Source organism: Gavia stellata, chromosome 7 (genome assembly GCF_030936135.1).
Source record: "Gavia stellata isolate bGavSte3 chromosome 7, bGavSte3.hap2, whole genome shotgun sequence".
In the NCBI taxonomy this organism is placed as follows: domain Eukaryota; kingdom Metazoa; phylum Chordata; class Aves; order Gaviiformes; family Gaviidae; genus Gavia; species Gavia stellata.
This window is the reverse complement of record NC_082600.1, coordinates 30,376,253-30,395,593: the sequence shown is the minus strand read 5'-3', so window position 1 is coordinate 30,395,593 and position 19,341 is coordinate 30,376,253. Positions and strand designations below refer to the sequence as shown.

The 19,341-nt window shown below is 38.8% G+C and overlaps 1 protein-coding gene across 5 annotated transcripts in view; it reads left to right on the top strand.

Moving 5' to 3' along the window:
• NPAS3 (neuronal PAS domain protein 3) overlaps nucleotides 1–19,341 on the top strand; it is a 606,658-nt gene that overhangs the window by 214,714 nt on the left and 372,603 nt on the right. The window lies entirely within an intron of this gene.

The window sequence follows — 19,341 nt, the reverse complement described above, 5'->3', positions numbered from 1 at the left end:
AAGAAACTGATTAATTTTGCCCCTTGGTCACAATTAAAGGAAAAACATATCTAAAAACAAATGAAAAACAGCAGCTGAATCATCCCTTCTGTTTTGCGTGTGTTCTGTCTTCATTAATCTGATCCTTTTTTTCTTTTTCTTTTTTAAAATCAAATTCTGTTAGGACTTGTGCTGCCAATTTCTAAGGACACTGGTTCAGTGGCCATGTTGTATACTAATGATTTCTTCAAAGAGAGCAGGGAGAGCTCAGCCATTGCAAACCTGCGATGATATCCACAAGGCATTGATAATACGATGTTGGCTGTACCCCTGCTAAAGCAGCCATGTGTCAGTATAAGACACTGGCACATCACATTTTATGATATACATGGGTGTGGAGGCCCATGTCAGTAATAAAGAGATGTGCTTTCATACTGTGAGGAGGTCACTGGCAAGCACAGAGAGAGATGTTCTGATGGAGGAATTTGCTCATGAGGGATCAAAGACCCAAAGAGAGGAAAATTCTGTATACTATCATAGCACCTTGTGAGATGGGATGGTGTTGAGAGAGCAAAGTGGGGTCGAAGTATGGTAGGTTGGATCTAGAATGGGAAGATCTAAACTGCTTGTAAAATAATAGGAAGGGACATGATGAGTATGGGAAGCCTGCAGAGGGAGAGCTGAGTAAGGACGTCGATAAGACAGGCAGAGATAGGGTCAGTGTGGCAAGTGGAGGCTTTGAAAAAGGAAAGTAGAAAAATATGTCAAAGAAGTGTTAGCAATAAGGAGGGACTGATGGAGAGTTGCAAAAGAGTGTGGGGAGGGAGGTCGGTCACATTGGTTTGGGTCAGTCTTCAGATGTAAGTTGATATTTACTTGTAAAGTATAAAAGTTGAGAAAACAGGCCAAGCAAATATTGATTTAAACCAAGAGCTGGTGTGAGCTCTTAATATTGTTGTTCCCTTTGTTCACTATGGCATTAGAAGCTGAACTCTTCTTTATTTACTTACAGGTAGGTATGGTGCAGATAACTTTGATATAGGCTTTTAGGCTTGCTACCAGTGATCTGAAGCTTGACCTGTGAAAACTGTCCTTTCTGGGCATCAAAAGTAATATAGTTTTAAAAAGCAGTACAGGGCCTCTCCTAAGTGACCTGCCAATCATGCTAAACTGAAATGTTATTTGCAGTGGTTTTGGAATGTGGTTTAATAATTCCCGGAGGACAGAATTCAGACTGTGAAATACATTTCACTTTGGACCTGAGGACAGACCTGCAGTGTAGTTCTGAAGGTGAAAGCTGGTGTTTATAACCAGTAAGGCTCATGGCCTAAAGCAATTCATGAACTTGCTGGAGCATGCTACTAAGGAGGTGTATACTGCTTTGAATGTTTCTTTTTTCTTTCCAATGTAGATTGTTGTACAGCTGTTAAAGAATGTTAAAGTGCATGGTAGAAATAGTTCCATTTCAGAAGTATTTAAAGAATGACAGAATAGATAAGCACCTGACAACAAACATGCAGTGAGGAATATTTAGTATTTCACTATTCCAGTTTTCTCACCAGACAGGTAGTTATTATGTATGTGTTATACAAAACCACAAGGGATTAGTTTTTAAATTTCTCTTTTTGCTTAACACACTGATTCTTTGGCAGAGAGGTGCCTGACTGTAAGAAGTAGTTTTAATACTTAAATTTGGTAGTGATTCATAACCACATTTCAGAACGTCTGACACTAAAAATAATTGCTAAGTTTACTATAGGCTCCAAATTAATAGCAATATGTTGCTAGAGAAGATTCTGTTCATATACCCTCCCTAGTTGCTTCCAACTTTCTTTTACGTTGAGATAACTCAAAGATAAAAATTAGATGTGTTTTACTTGTCAAGTAGTTCCTTGGCTTTCGTTTAAAAAAGTAACTTCTACACAGATGAAATTTCTCTGCTTCACTTCCGGATCAGTAACATGTACAGTATTTCTTTACATGTCTGAACTTGAGTTCATTAGAAGTAAAGGATATAACTAAGAGATCAATTATTTGCATTCATTTTCCTGTTTTCTTCAGATCCATTAGACATGCAGATGGGTTGAAGTGCAGTACATGATAAAGCTGATTGATGGAGTTGCATGCTATTATCTGAAAGGTCATATTTTCACCTGCTTCCCTTGGAATTTGCTGGATACACAACTTAAGTGATTTCAGTCAAAACCCAAGGTTGTCTATTTAATGCACATTATTAGTACATGTTATTTAATAATGCAAATTATTAATATACATATGTGTGATATAATTAATCAAAGTAAAAGCTTTTTTATCACAGTGCTTTAAACTTTAGTGGGAAAACAAGACTGTACAAGTAAATTCTATTGAGCCCTAGTTCACTTGCAGCTCTCATGCAGTTTGACTGCAGGCTCTGTCCTGAAGCTACCTGAAACCCGTGGAAGCCAGTCATCAGAGACAGTGTACATTGGGTCAGTTGGGTACTTTCCTGAATACCCACCCTGCAATGACATGGAGAAGTCACTGACTTTTAGGTGTTCCTACATGTTGTCCTTCCCTCATCATACTGAGGTGGCTTTTGGACACATGAAGATTATGAAACAGAGCTGAAAAGCTCAGGGAACTGAGCTGCTGTGGTCTCAGGTAGGCGTTCATGAAAAATTCTCATAGATTTGTTGTCAGTAATTTATATTACTTTGGTTTTTTATGTTACAGAATATACAGTTGAATATTAACTTCAAGGCATTTAACTAGTGTTTCACCTTAGAAAAGATGCTTTGTCTTTTTTTCCCCCCATATAAACAGAGTAAACAGCTTGTAATCCAGAATTGCCATAGGCCCTCCCCAAATAGCCAGAGTAACTCATCCAGTTCTTTTATAAGTATTAAAAATTAAATACTTTGAAGATTGCTTTAAGACAACAATGATAACTGTATTTCATAGCAATTATTTCTTTCAATATTTGTATCAGTTTATCTTTAAATAATTATCTACAAATATTATGGCATTAGAAAGGAGCACTTTGCTGAAATTTATGTGGGATATCTTCACCAATGGCATATGTAATATCCTTTCTAATTTGATATGTAAGAGGGTAAATGTTCTAGGGGATGGCTGCTTGGCCTTCATCATGCTTTGAACTCAGTGTCACAAGTGCACTTGTAAAGTGATTGTTTGCAAAGGTTCAGTTGGCAGCTTGGACAGTGTACTCACCTGCAAGTCTAAATAAAATAACGTTGTGCAGTAATATAGTAGTGTAGATGTCATCCGGATGCTTCATTTCTCCTCATTGTAGAGCAATATCCTCATAAATGTAAACAAGACAAGGTTTGTAAATAATATCCTTTATTAGATGAGCTGATATGGTGAAAAAATATACCAACCCTTCATTGGGTCTGTAAATGTACGCACTTTGGGGGTGTTTTTAAAACCTTATGCTATCTTTGTGTGCATCTGTTGCGTGTATATGAATGTAAAATACTGCTATAGACGTATAGTTTACCTACGTAGTTGACATTTGTAAGTGTGTGTGTGTGTATAAAATGGCTGCCCAAACTTGCTAAATCTAATACTTGAAATGTAGTACCTGGGATAATGCTAAACAAAGGCAATTGCCTCTCTATATATTTTTATCAAAATAAAAGGAAATCAATAGCTACAACGTAAGGACCTTATTTTCTGACCTTGAAGATTTCTGAAAAACAGGCTGTGCACTTTAACTTATTTAAACGTCATTAGTTTATGGCCTCCAATATTCGACAGTTTAAAGTTGCTAATTAGACTAATCATTACGAAAATGTATGTGAGAGAATGAACCATTTTTAATAGCTTTTTATAATGTGGCAGCAGGTCAAAACAGAGATTATCTACCATACTTCTAAAGTTCAATATGGTCATTTAATTGCGTGGAATGGTGGCTAAAGTGTCAGACCTATGCAATCAAAGAACTTTTTGTCTCCTGCACCAACTTTTGGTCTTTGTAAAATCTCAGTTACTTATACCCATTAGATATAGTCTAAAAGTAACATCCATAGTCTGACATGAATGCCAGCTATTGCATAATTTTGCTCAGGAGCAGCATTGGGATCAGCTTAGTTTTCAGTAACCAGGAAATGAGTTCTGTTTTGGGAATAGCCCCTAGGGAGGGTCAGAAGAGAGGTTACTGATAAGACCATGGGTGTTATTTTTTTACTGATTTGTTGAAGCACACCTGGAAAATGGATGTTCTGAGAACTATGACTTTCCAGCAATGCTATAGTTGCTTACTGGTTTTGAATAAAACTATTTATTCAAAATTGCTTGAGTAAAAAAAAAAATCCATTGTTGTTCATTCTGCCATCTGTTTTTGCACTTACAAGATTACCATTAGCATAATTAAGTTAGCCCTTTTTTCTCCTAGTCTTTTGTACATTGCCATGGACTCTAACTTATTTATACAATTTTAAGTGAGGGTACCTTTTACAGTTAAATCACGGAATTGAATTGATGATGTCTCTTGTTAAAATTCTATCTTAAAGCATTGTCTTCAAGTTCTAAATGACTTTGAGGATATAATAGTGTTTAATTTAAAATCATACAAACATATTCTTTTACTAGCTTTAAAATATCGATGATGATATTGTGGAGAAGGCATCTAACTAGAGCAGTAAGCAAATAATTTTGAAGAAGTACACACTGACTTCAGGTGCCTGTCACTTTTTAAATCTTGCCTGATATGTTTATGCAATGGCAGTGCTCTGTTCTGTAGGTCTTGTCCCTATGTAGTTTAAATAATAATTGAAAAAAAAATCTTAAACTGCAGCAAGGATGGCTAATAAAGGCTAGTAGAAGGGACATTTTCACCATTACTTGGACACAATATGATTCTTCACTTGCTTTTTTACACATTTTAGATCCAGAAATTGCAACAATCACCTCACCCACTACAAATGCCTCTCAAAGGAAACAATAATTGTTGAACTGCACATATGTGATTTTCAGCAAGAATTGAAGAAAATTATACATTTAATTAACCAAATCCTAATTTTTCAGGAATCCTTGGATGTCCAATGTCTATATGTCCAGTGACTCTAACTCACAAAGACAAGGAGTATGTGCTATAGGTGATGTGAACTAACAAAGAGCAGTTTGCCTATTGTAAAGCTCATGAAGGCTTCTTAAGAATATAATGTTTTGTATGTGTCATCTGTGCATACAGACCACCCTATTTATAATTAGGTATTTAGTTTTTGTACCACTGAATTTCATTGGAAGCAGGCTGCCAAATTTCACACAGATCCATGGGGTCTTTCAGGTAAATGATTTAATAAATTAAGTAATTAATCACAGAATCACTACGGTTGGAAATGACCTGTAAGATCATCAAGTCCAACCATCAGCCAACACCACCATGCCCATTAAACCATGTCCTGCAGTGCCTTGTCCACACGTTTCTTGAACACCGCCAGTGAGGGTGACTCTACCACTTACTTCCCTGGGCAGCTTATTCCAGTGTTTCACCACTCTCTCAGTAAAGAACTTTTTCCTAATATCCAGCCTGAACCTCCCCTGGCACAACTTGAGGTCATTTCCTCTTGTCCTGTCACTTGTCACTTGGGAGAAGAGACCAACACCCACCTCTCTGCAACCCCCTTTCAGGTAGTTGTAGAGAGTGATGAGGTCTCCCCTCAGCCTCCTCTTCTCCAGACTGAACAACCCCAGTTCCCTCAGCCACTCCTCATAAGACTTGTGCTCCAGACCCCTCACCAGCTTTGTTTCCCTTCTCTGGACACGCTCCAGCACCTCAATGTCCTTCTTGTAGTGAGGAGCCCAAAACTGAACACAGGATTCGAGGTGCAGCCTCACCAGCACCGAGTACAGGGGCACAATCACCTCCCTACTCCTGCTGGCCCCACTATTTCTGATACAGGCCAGGATGCCGTTGGCCTTCTTGGCCACCTGGGCACACTGCTGGCTCATAATCAGCCGGCTGTCAATCAACACCCCCAGGTCCTTTTCTGCGGGGGAGCTTTCCAGCCACTCATTCCCAAGCCTGTAGTGTTGCATGGGGTTGTTGCGACCAAAGTGCAGGACCCGGCACTTGGCCTTGTTGAACCTCATACAGTTGGCGTTGGCCCATCGATCCAGCCTGTCCAGAGCCCTCTGCAGAGCCTTCCTACCCTCGAGCAGATCAACACTCCCACCCAACTTGGTGTCATCTGCAAACTTGCTGAGGGAGCACTCGATCCCCTCGTCCAGATCATCGATAAAGATATTAAACAAGACCGACCCCAAAACTGAGGCCTGGGGGACTCTGCTTGTGACCGGCCGCCAACTGCATTTCGCTCCATTCACCACGACTCTCTGGGCTCGGCCGTCCAGCCAGTTTTTTACCCAGCGAAGAGTGTACCTGTCTGAGCCACGAATCGCCAGCTTCTCCAGGAGAATACTGTGGGAGACAGTGTCGAACGCTTTACTAAAGTCCAGGTAGACAACATCGACAGCCTTTCCCTCACCCACTAGGCAGGTCACCTGGTCATAGAAGGAGATCAGGTTGGTCAAGCAGGACCTGCCCTTCATGAACCCGTGCTGGCTGGGCCTGATCCCTTGGTTATCCTGCATGTGCCCTGTGAGCGCCCTCAAGATGAACCTCTCCATAATCTTTCCCAGCACCGAGGTCAGGCTGACAGGCCTGTAGTTCCCCGGATCTTCCTTCTGGCCCTTCTTGTAGATGGGCATCACATTGGCAAGCCTCCAGTCATCCAGGACCTCCCATGTTAACCAGGACTGTTGATAAATGATGGAGAGAATCATTTATTTCTGCCTTTGCTGCTTCTTCAGATTCCATTCTGCTCCATTTTCAGGTCAAACTCTTTTTTCATTCTCCTCAGCTTTCTGTTCAACACCTTCATCTGAGAACATGTCTATACTGAACAAAGCAGTGGTGTCTGGATTCACATGCTGAGTCAGTATAAGTACTAGAAATAATCTATCCATAGCAGTATGGAGCTCTGAGACATGGTAATTAGACCACACGAATTCTTCACTATACCATGCAATATGGCCCTGTCCTTAATCCCCCTTCTTCAGAGTCTCCTGCTCCGTTCATCTGCAGCTCCTGCCCTCAGCTGCCTGAGCACTCGGGGAAAGGAGCGTCACTGTTCCCTGTGCTGCCAGGGTAAGCAGAGACAACCTATTTCTTATGGCCTGGGTGGTGGGAGCCAGAAGAGGAAACCCAGGTGCTACCAAAGATTATCTGGGGTTTACGAAAACTGGCAGAAAACCAATTCTGTATAGCAGTTTGCCAAACACTTGATGTATTCATAGTTTTTCCTGTGCTGGAATCATCTTACTACATGCTCTCTTACGTAGCTTGCTGTTCTTTGCAAAGTTTTTTATTTCATTTATTTTTGCCTAAATGAAGAAGAGATGTTCTGGAAGGAGGTTCGTTCTTGCTGCTGTGGGGTTTAATAGAGTGGGTGTCCCTCTAGAACCTATACTACTTACCTCTTAGCAGCTGCTGAAGCATGTATTCATAGCCACGTAAGACAGCGAATGAAAATTCAGTATTCTTTTGGACTATTGAGGAAAGCTCCTATTAAGGAAGAATTTTGCCATCATTGTGTCCCTTCAGCTTTACCATGTTAATATGTGGCATGTTTTGCATAAAGATAATTTGTTCGTAGTAGACATATTACTTAGCGTGTAAGACACTGACAACGTGTGAAACAACACCTGCCAACTTTCATAGAGAAAACATAGTAGCTTGGACAGTTAGCAAGTGGTGGTGAAGGAGTAATATCAGTATACATGTGAAAGCAGGGAATTCTAGCTCTGTCTGGCAATCTCTTCTTTCTCCTTCAGCGCTCAACTTTGCGTTGCCTTATTCTTCTGCCTAAAATTTTATAATGAAATACATATCTTTCTATTTGTGTAGACATCAAAATACAATACAGCTGCTCACCTTAAACACTCTGTATTTCACGTACACAAAATGGTCTCAAATTTAAAGAGAAATTTTGCATCAAGATTGAAAATCTAGACCCAGATAATCAATCTTGATGCAAATCTTGATGCAAAATTTCTCTTTAAATTGTTGGTCTGACAAATAGTACTCCTTGCAGAATTGTAGTCTCCATTTTCTCACATGCTCCCCCAAATTACAGTGAGTCCCTCATGAGACTATTTATGGTGGGAGTTTCTTTCTTTATACAGGCACTCAGTGTCTTTAAACATTGAAATACTTAGCTGTTTTAGCAGCCTAATATAGGCATGTTTTGTAAATCTTGCTTCTAAACACCTTTTCTTGCAGTATGATGGGGTTTTCTTCAAGATTTGCTCTTGAACATTTATCAAACTCTTCACTCATCTAGACTTTTGCATTCTTAGGAAATCGGTGCCAAAGGTAGTGCTGATGTCCGACGCTGTGTTGCACCTCTGGGTGGGAGTTGGTGATAAGTGGAAATAATAATGCCGCAAATCTATTGAGAAATGTTAGTGTCTAACCTGATAGAATTGCAACAAAGCATAACAAGCAAACAAGTAAATGCATTCTAGGTTCAGGTAATAAACATTGCAGCTGAAGGAGGGAAAAAAAAAAAGTGGGATTAGATGGGAAAGACCATTATTGCATCAAAATGATGCATCTCTGAGCTCCTTTCATGAGTGTTTTATGACTAGGCAAACACATTTTCGTGTTGGCTTCTGCAGTAAATGTTTCTCCTTTATTACTTGATAGCCACTTAGAATTTAGCCTGATTTTTAACAGTGCTAACATACAGTACTAGGAAAATTTATTTGAATAAAATAAAGCTACATTCTTCTAAACTGGAGTCATAATATTAATACTTAAAATACACAGCAACATGCTGGGAAAATGGGATAGTTATTTAGATATATTATAAAATGTATCCCACTACTTTGATGTGATTCACTACTATTTCACCAAACCAATTTAACAGTCTCCTGTGGAGAGGGAATAGTGCAATTAAAATTAGTAACAGAGATTTTCACATTCGTATATCTGATTCAGGGATGGGTGATAATGAATTAAATACTTTCTCCTTCTTCTGAAGTCAAATCAGTATTAAATGAATCTGAGCTAAAATTCATATTTAAAGAGTGTGCCTGTGTGCAGTTACAGCATCTGGAGACAGATTTGCACATTAGAAATTAGGTGTTCCAGCTCAGGTTTGCATGTTATTTGTCTTTTTTTTGGTTCTTTTTTCCCCCGTTCGATTATTGAGAATTATGTGAATGTATAACAGCAGTTGCTAAAAAATGAAATCACTTTGCAGTATGCCATGCTCCCAAAAACTAAGAACTTCCTGGGAAGAAAACTGCTGTCATTAAATTTTCCTTGGACAAAAATTAAGGAAGGTAGTGCAAAAGATTGATAGCCCTGGGAACAATGGTCTCTAGACACTTGTTAATCAGACATTGGAAAACCCAATGGATAATCCTCCAGGGTGAAGTGGCTAAATTTCCTTGTAGACATTATGAATAAGAAGCAGTTCTCAACTCATTACAAAGCAGCATAAAAAAATAGCAGGGATATGCTGTTGTCTATGTGTGATATTACTTTGAAAAAAAACCCAGAACACCAAACCTCAAGCCTCCTCCCAGTACTTCCCATAATTAGACAAGGAGATGAGATATTGCTTCTTAAGCAAACAAGTCAGTGTAGCAAGAGTCACAGTAAACCTTCACCTAACCACAGATTAAATAATAATTGTATACCAGTAGGGGTCTACTGGTAAGATAGTATCTTCGATGACTCCTGCTGCATCACCAAGTTTGCAATATATGTGATCACTTTTGTTTCTCAATAAAAGCTTTTAAATAAGCAAATGAACAAACTAACCCATGCCCCTGTGCTGACTGCACTTGCAGATGGTATGTAAATACTGAAAAATGTAAATTACCCATTCTTTAGAGACATGTCCAGTAATGGGGATGATGAAGACGAGGAATCAAAACAACTGTGAGTTTAAGGCAGATTTTTTTTGTGCAGTGTTACCATGTTTATTTTGGAGGCATTTTGCACTAGTTCCTGTATGTTGCTGATCACTTTGTGGCTGAACAGCAGTATCTTCCACACACTTTATCTTTGTTACATGTGTGAAGAAATCAAGACTTCGTAGGAGAAATAATTTATTGGGGTTTACTTTTAAAATACAAATTGTAAATGTATTACAGACTTGACAATATACATGCCTTTGAATGCCTTAAAGATGGAAGCTAGGATTGTACCCTGTGTATCAACTGCTAACTTTTTTAACGTAAAAAAAAATCTGGAATGTACTTATTCTAAACATGAGGAAAGGCTTATGTCTTGCCCAGATTAAAAAAAAAAAAATTATAAAGGTGGCTAATTTGTTAAATCTAAACTGATTATACTCATCTGAGTTCAAAAAGTATCTTATAACTTACTATTTACTTTATAACTGTGCCTTGCACTGTGCTGATTGCTAAGTGAATGTTTTAGTTACCAAACTGGCTTGCATACTCGTATTTGCAGAAGGGAAGTGAAAACTGAGGTGTCTGTGCATTTCACTTAAGCACAGAACATCTCAGGCAGGCAAATGGGTAAGTGATAGAAAAGAGGTTGCTACAGTTATGCGCAAGCTTGCTGTGAGACAGTATGTTGCAAAGCGAGTGAGTTAGGCAGTGGAAACGTTTCATAGATTTTTCTGCTTTTAAAATGGAGGACTCCAGGTTTCATGTGATTCCATAACTCAGATTTGCTTTATAGCACCAAGGAAAATCAGATGGTTGAGACTCCACCAAAAAAGTAAGTTAATCAAACAAAATAGTGTGTTTTAAATTGTGTAAATGAGCCAGCTGAGGAATGTGATGACATCCAGTCTCACATGCTTCCATATACCACACTGGCACTGTGCGAGGCCTGAGCACTTCACAACATTATTACTTCCCATTTACCTGCAATGTTGCCCTGAGGTTCTTAGAACTTTAAGTGCAGTAAGTTTTCTTATCTCCATCCCTTTCTTTTCTTCCCATCACAAAGGTGATAAATCATAGTGACCTTCCTTGTAGTAAAGAAAAACGGGCAAGTCTTTATGCAGCTTCTGTCAATGCCATCCTTTCAGACTGCTAGAAGAGGTCACCAAGATCAAATATAGACATCTCTCACTAGAGTGGAGCATGTGACCTTGAACTCTTTCCCAGCACCTGCCAACCCATCAATAGCCAGTTTTAGGATACAGCCAGGCTGAAGTTACTGCAAGCCTTACGTTGAAGGAGAGCTTTGAGCAAATGAGTGAACATTTAGGTCAGCTGGAAAAGTCTTTAAATCCAATTATACTTCTGTGGTTTGCAGTCATACTCTTGGAGTCTTGGTGAAGCTTGGCTCTGTGTGTGTTTTGTGAGAGCCGCTGGATCTGAGTGTTTGGGGCTTGTATAGTTTGACTTCCTTGTCCTCTGCCTGTGCAGCAGAAACAAGGTTTTCCTACTGTATTTTGACCATTCGGTAGCCTTGCACAAAGTGGGGGGAAAGGATTTGCCCTAAATTCCTCTGGTCATTTGTCTCATTGACTGATCTACAACCTTGCTTTTGGTTCTGTTAAAAGTGCTATTATTTAAAATGCCTGGTTTTTCCTTAGCACATGTTCACTTCAGACAGACAGCCACAAGACCCTTTCATTGTGCTCATGCAAGTAGCGATGCACAGAAGTGGTGCAAGGAATGAACCAAAGTTTACAGTCTGGTTCAGTAATTCATTAATTTAAGGCAGTGTATTTATTACCTAATTTACTTACTTCAACTACTTTCTAATCCAAGGTATCTTTCTTGTATTGTAATTTACTGAGAGTAATGTCAATTTTTACATGTCTATATTCCAGCAAAAGAATTATCGTAAAGCACAATTGCATTGTGTAAACAGTAATACTTATGGCAGTCCATTTGCCTGAATACATTAGAGTCCATTAAAAAAGGACTATTTGAAAATGTGACTTTCTCCTTATTTCCTACCTTTTGATTGTCATTGTTTGCTCAGTTATAAAGTGGTTTGTTGACACCAAATATTTTAATAATTCCTTTCCAAGTCCTTGCGCCTATGCCTTTGAGATGCTGCTATAGTAATTAAACTGTCTTTTAGTTGAAATGCTTGCGAAGCGTCCAGTTCTGTGCCTGGCAGCTGGTGATGCATTATAGAGACATTGAGCTAATCGATTAAAACCGCAGAGACATGGGAGTTGTCTGACAGCACTGTACTAGGATGAAATTAGTTGGAATTGCATGGTGAAATTAAGGGGAATGCAGGTGATTGCAGCTCTTCTGGGAGAATCCTGGGTGAGGGGGACACTGTGCACTGATCCCTGTGTAATTAGGACAGCCATGTTTTAACAGTATTTCTAAAGTATTAAAATGGACTGGGTAAATCAGCAAGGTTGTTTCCAGTGAACTTGGCATCCATCCACTGTGACTGAAATAACACGAAATTTTTCGGCTGCTAGGAAATGTGAAATTGGACTAATTGTCTTCTAACTAGTCTGCTAGTGTGTTAGTCTGTAGCAGGTCAGGAGTACGAATACCATATGCTTCCGGGTCTATTGTTGGAGCTTAAGACATGCTGCTATATTTGCAGTTAAATTACACAGAGTTTATGGCAGAATATATATTGGAATAAAGACAATGTAAGTACGAACACAAATTGAATCACGGTCCGTAACGGCAGCTTGGTATATTAGTTTGTAAAACTGCCTAATAGGTCTGCTTTGAAATATTTCAAATGATACTCGAAGAGGCAGTCCTAATTCTAGACAGTCTAAGTAGAGACGTTTGTTTTCACTTGGAACTTGCTATACACAAAAGCTGAGGTACCATAAAACTAATTTCCAGAAAAATCATGGTTAGCTTTTCTAGCTAAATCAATCAAACTTTCACTCTGCTTCATATTACTCTGATAATTGTTCTAAGCAGTGCTGGGCGTGAAGGAATCCACTTTCAACTGTAATTGTACATCTTTTCATCTACATTGCTCCTCCCCTGGAGCAATGGCAACTTCTCTCTCTCCCTTCCTCTCCCATGGCCCCGCTCCCCCAGAGCTGGGAGGCAGCAGACGGTGATGCCCTCCCTGGAATCTGGAAGCCAGGTCTGTCTGGTGGATTCCAGCTACTACATTTCATAGGCGTTAATGCAAGGGAAGCTGATTTCGCTGAAGTTAACTTCCATCAAAGCAGAGTGATATATTACTATAAAAGGAGAGTTGCCTCTGCATCAGCAGAGGGGAGATTATTTGGCAGTCAAACCAATACTGTATACAAAGACAGAACGAGTAGAATGCAGCAGAGGCTTAATTCAATGTGAATGTGTCTCCTGAATAAAATAAAACCAAGCAGCAGGATCCCTTAGCAAGTACATGGAAGAGCTCATTGTGCAGGGCCCGTGATCTGCCTCTCTGTCAGCCTTTGAGCACTGGTTCCTCATGAGACTGGTACTCGGTTAGAGGCCAAATGCTGTGTTCAGGATCTAGACTAGAATAACTTCTGGGAAATACCTCTCCTATCCTTCCGAATCTGGGAGTTCGTGGCCATAGTTTTTGCCCTGTGCTTGTCTTGTATTCAGCCTAACTAGTCAGGTCAAACAGCTACTGAACTTATTTTTCTCTTGTAATTAATTGCATACTGAACTGGTACCACAGACTGACAAAACACAGCAGCTTTTTAGAAACTATCTTCATAATTTTTTTTGAAACAAATTTGTTTGAGTTCTTTCTCATGGTGTCTTACCTTTAAGCTGCCATATTTAACATGTCTTATTTTCTTTTCCGTTTTAATTCAAGCAGTCAAGATGTTTATTTTGTAAAGAGTTGCAGCCATGCAATAACATGTTTCACTTTAACCAGTATGTGCTCTCAGTCCTACTGCACTGAACTTTTGCTTTTTGTTGTGGGGTTGTCAGGGTGTGTGTGTGTGTTTGTTTTTGTAGTTATTTAAAATTTCCTACACTGAAGAATAAACAGAGAGAGCATTTATTACAAGGAACATACCTTACATTGCTTGTGATATAAAATATGTTTTATTTTTACAGCTATATTGACCACATCTGTTTTAAAAGCAAAAGCTACAGCATATTTAGGAGAACATTTATGTAAGCAATGGGAATATACAGACTGCACTTCTCAAATTTTTTCTCTTTTAATCTTCACATTCTGCTGTACACCTATGCACAGAGCGCACCTCTCCATTCTCCATCACAATGAAATAACAATTTCATTCACCCTGAGTATATCTTTGTCTTCCATGATGAGAAGTACCAGTAACTGGAATAGTAATTTGGCCCTGGAAGGGGAATTCAGCATCATCAAATGGTATGTCATACATTTTATTACGCTTCAAGTGAGATGCAGTAAGACTCCAACACCCCCCTTATCTACCAAAATTTCTTTATCTACAAACTAAACTACCAAAGAAAGCCATTGGATTATTTTTGCAAATCTACCATTGGTAAAGCCATTCTTTTTTTTCTTGAACATTTGCCTGTAAACCAACAATGGCACATAAGTTGTTAAAAAACCCCACTGTGGAGTAGCATTTCCAGTTGTTCTTAACAGGCCTAGTTATGCACCAGTTCAAGAAGTTATGTTTTGAAGTGTTCAATACTTAAAGACTCTCTTAAAAAGTGCAACAGGTAGAGAGAAGTATTCTGAAAAATATGTGAGTGGAGACTACTGGCTTACAAAACTTAGCGCAGCTCTAATAATGAAGTCATAACTAGTACCTGTAGATTTAATTTGGATTTTTATGCTTTCAGACATTGCCAAATTTTGATTTTTGTTTCTTTCATCACTGGATTATAATTTTATTTGGCATGCTTGTTCTTCTGCATTTTTCAAATATCAAAACTACATGGTTTGAGGGATCTGTTCTTTATCTTCTATTTCTGTTGAAAAATCATTGGGAAACTTTCTTAAATGATACTCCTAGAAGAACATGCTTAAATATCTCTGTGTGAAAAGCCAAGCAGGTAAAAAAACAGTGGGAAACTGTTTTGGATGAGATCCTTATCTGTGATCTTGCCAAAAGCAGAAATCTTACTTCCATCAGCTGATTGTCCGCATTTTCAGCTCTTGTAGGCATGATAGTGAAGAGGAAGACTCTACATTTCAATAAATCATCTGGAAATAACAGGGAATGGGAAATGCCCCAGAGTTTTTAGGGCAATGATTATCTGATCATTATTTTAACTGGTTATTTCTTAATAACCAGTTTTGAATGCAAAACATTTTTTTGAATGTTTGGAAACATGGTAGTTTAATAGAAGCTAGTCAAAACCTAATCAAAACCAGACTGTAAGTTTTAAACAAGGAAACCTGAAAAATATCTCTCAAACTAGAAAAGCCTGAGTTGTACTCAAAAAATTCATGAAAGGCTTAACTGTAAATGGACCCAAGCATGTGTGATAAGGTAATGAAATGCTAAAATGGTGCTAAAACAACTTCTCTTCCTGTGCCTGAATTTAGCCCTCTGATACAGCACAGATCAAGCAATTATTAAAATAACAAAACCAAAAAAAAACCCCACAAAACCAACTACAAAAAACCTTCGTAGAACTTTTTAAAGGGTTATTACATAAAACCTCTGAACTATTGTATTGAAGTCCTGATGAACATGTGTTAATATATCCAAGCCAGCTTTCAAAGGGAAAATGTCATGCACTTTCTCAGTGAAACGACTGTTTCATGCATGCAAGGTGTATTGTAAATACTTTTATATAATCCAAATATTTGGAATATTTTTTAAATAAGGGTGGGAAAGATTACTGGTGTTTCATTGACCAATGTCCTCGCTTTATTTCCCTTATGTTTTAATGTGAGGTTTAAATGTTGTGTTTACACCTCTCCATTCTGGCATGTAAGTTTCCGTTCATATTTTTTATGATACTAAAACCGTTGCATGTAGCCCATGTCCCTTGGACTCTTCAGATCTCCATTTCCATATACTTCCCAATCCCATCAGCAAATGATCAGGGACCTCTACAGCCAGCACCATTCCAGCCTTTGAATTAACAGCTCACTAGTTTCAGCTTGTGTGCAAAACTGAGGTGTGTAGCCTTCTCTGAAGCAGCACTGTCAGTGGTCCCCATCCCCACAGCGGGTCTAGTTCTTCTGTAGTTGGATTCTGTTATCTGCTGAGCTTTCCAGGCTGCTTTTAAGTCATGTACTTAAACATGCAATCCCAGACGGTTGTGGTCTAAGGGCAGAGTGTTTGGAGGCTTGTGCGTGCCAGGTTGTATCTCACACCTGCCAAACGCAGCACCTGGAGGATGTGCCAGGATGGGATGCTTTGCTTTTGTCTTTGTTTCATTTTCTTCTACCTTTCCACTTGCAGACTCCTTTGGTTTGGTTCTGTGCTGCAGGGCAGGCTGATGTCACACAAATAAGCCGAGGTGCATGCTATGAAAAGAAGATGGGTGTTCACTTTGTTTTCCACACCATGGAACAACAGCCAGCACAGTTGTTTAGCACTTTTTTTTCCTTTTTTTTTCAAAATAGACCAAATTTACTTTTATTGATCATTTTCTGAATTTAATTCCAGGCATGTTCAGTTACTATTTTTAGTTACCTTCATGTTCATGGAAGTGACAGATGATAGACACTACGTTTCCAAATACATAAAAGTCGGTGAAGTTTTTTGAGGCAGGACACATTTCTGGTTGTATTTTCTCACCACTGCTGTCCTGTCCTTTTGCTCTATCATCTTCCACCCAAATAGTGCCAAAGTTAGAGCTGTATGCACTTTTTTCTAGGCAGAGTTTGCAGTGCAAAAGGAAATCCAAATTCTATGTATTTCTCACCAGGGAAGAATGCTTTTAAAGATTTCATTGCGAGATAAGGACATGCATCCAAAAGGACTTTACAGCTGAAGGAGTATCAGCTCCCAGTGGTCTACAGGCTTATTCAACCAGGGCGGTTGTCTCCTCGTGAGTGGAAAGAGTGATTGTGACTGTACCAGACTTCCCTCTGGAATCAATTCATGATCCTATATAGCATTATAGCATGAATGTGAGGTACTCCAGCAGAAGCTAATTAGGATACTTAGGTGTGCCTTAGAATCATAATTTTCTTTCAGCTTAATTTTCTGTGCAGTGATTTTTAAGCTCAGCTTTTTACAACCTTCTGACTATGGTTGTAGGACTAAGACAGAAAACAAGAGAGTATTACTAAGATATCAGCCATTGTCACCTTAGAATGACTGCACATCCACTGAGAAATGAAGTAAATATAGAAAGAAGGTTGCAATGAAAATACACTTTCTATTTCTGCCAGAATATCAGTAATGCTTCCTTTAATGCCAAATAATATCTAAGCATGGATCACATTCTGAACTAAGGGATGGAGGTAAATCTGTACATTTTGTTGGCTAATTGTGTAAAAATAACAATGTAACAATAGAATGTTGCCATAAAGGAAACTGCAACCAAATATGCAACTTTTTATTTGAAGCGTAGCTATATTAATAGGTCAAATTACTGTGCTAACTATATCAGTAAAGCAGGTTAAAAGACAAGAAGATGCAACACAAACTCTGTACTTGAAAAACTTCCCATTGTCCTTTTCTCATAAAAAAGTTATAGATTTAAAAAAGACCAATACTGATAGGTGAATTAATTAATCAGTTTGCTAGCAGTAATTTTTGAAGACACATTTTTCGTCAAATAAAATTTGCTGCTACCAATCCTAGGCATCAGTCTCACTTGGTTTAACAATATTACCAAACATTGCTGTAGGAGAGTAAGCCTTTGTATTCTTTCTTTATTTTCTCATTGTTTTTTCCCCTTGAAGCAATTCCTGTAGGCCTATGGGTGGGGAGGCATTTATTTCGAAATATTACATGCAATGATTTGCCCTTCCAACATGCCTGAGCTCAAGATATTACAAAGGCCTAAAGGGTTTTTCTTTATGGACCTAATTGATTTAAAATGGAAGTTAGAAAGGTTAGATAGTCATTTATTAGAAGATAAAAAAACAGAAAACCAGACTCTATTAGGTGGTTTTACTTTTTTCTCCTGGCTGAAGAATTATGAAATTAAATTTGAATAAAAAAAGAAAATAGAAAAGGCAGATCATGCAAGATTAGCCTGATATCTTTCTAACCAAATAACTGACTTTTTTTTGGAGGAAAAACTACAAATAGTCTTTCTGGAGTTTAATTTGCTATAGTTCTGTATCAGAAATTATTTATTCAACCAAAAAGTACAGGTGTCATCATAGGAATTACTAGTTTGTGAAGTAGGTAAGAAACTAAGCTCAGTAAGATGGCAGCAAAAGGGAGCTTCCTAACAGCAGAGAAGATTTTGAGGAACTTGTCAAGATCTGAAAAAAGTTGACCAGTGTGTCAGTCAGGTCAGTCAGGGCTGAATAATTTTAAGGACTAGAGTAACAGAAATGGAATGAAATTGCATAGCAGAAAGTGCAAAATGATGCACCTGGGGACTAATAGTACTAAATTCTCTTAAAGCAAGGAATTCCACCAGATAGAAATGACTGAAATAGAGAAATTGATCTTAAAGAGCCTAAAAGGCACCGCTGCAATGCAATGTGAAAAAGTCAAATGTAATCCTAAGGCTGGAGTGCTGTTTCCAGTGGAGATTGGATGGTTCTGGTAGAGCTGTAGAAGTTAATGATTTATGTGAAGTTATATGAAATACTGGGTACCAGTGGTGCCCACAGCCAAGGGGAGGGTTTGCCCAGGGTTTCCTTCTGCCTTCAGCGTGTGTACTCCATCTCAGGGTGTTGTATTGGCAAGCTTGGTGCGAGCATATGTGCCATTTATGCTGAGCACAGGAGGAAAATGAGACATGGAAGGTTTTACTGGGGGGTTATAGAGTTCTGGTGTGGAGGTACCCCACTGTTCCCAAGGAGCTGCCCCTGTTGTGTTGGACACGGAGTCGCCTGTGATGAGGAAAGGGGAACTCAAAATGTGGAAGATGCAGATAAAGGCTTTGAGGATCATCAGGAGAAGTGCTTGTTTATCTGGGGATGGAGAGGATGGAAAATACGGAAATTTGGATAAATTTGGATGGAAATTAGATGTAACTAGCAAAAAGAAGTCTAGGGGGTGATATGATTGCTCTCCATGGGGTGCTTAGAATGCCAGGGACCCAGGAGAACATTTTAAGTTGGAGGATCATGTAGTTCCAGGAAGAGTTTGGCATTAACTGGCCACAAATAAGTTTAAGCTGGAAATATGATGGAAGATATCCAGCTGTTAAAGTAATCAGGACCTGAAAGAGCTACAGCAAAAGGGGCAAAACATTAAGTCCTTTTCAGAGGGCAATCAATATGCTTATGAAAATATATATGATGATTTATGCAAATAGATTGCCAAACTCAGTGGACAAGGAGGTCCCTCCTACTCTTTA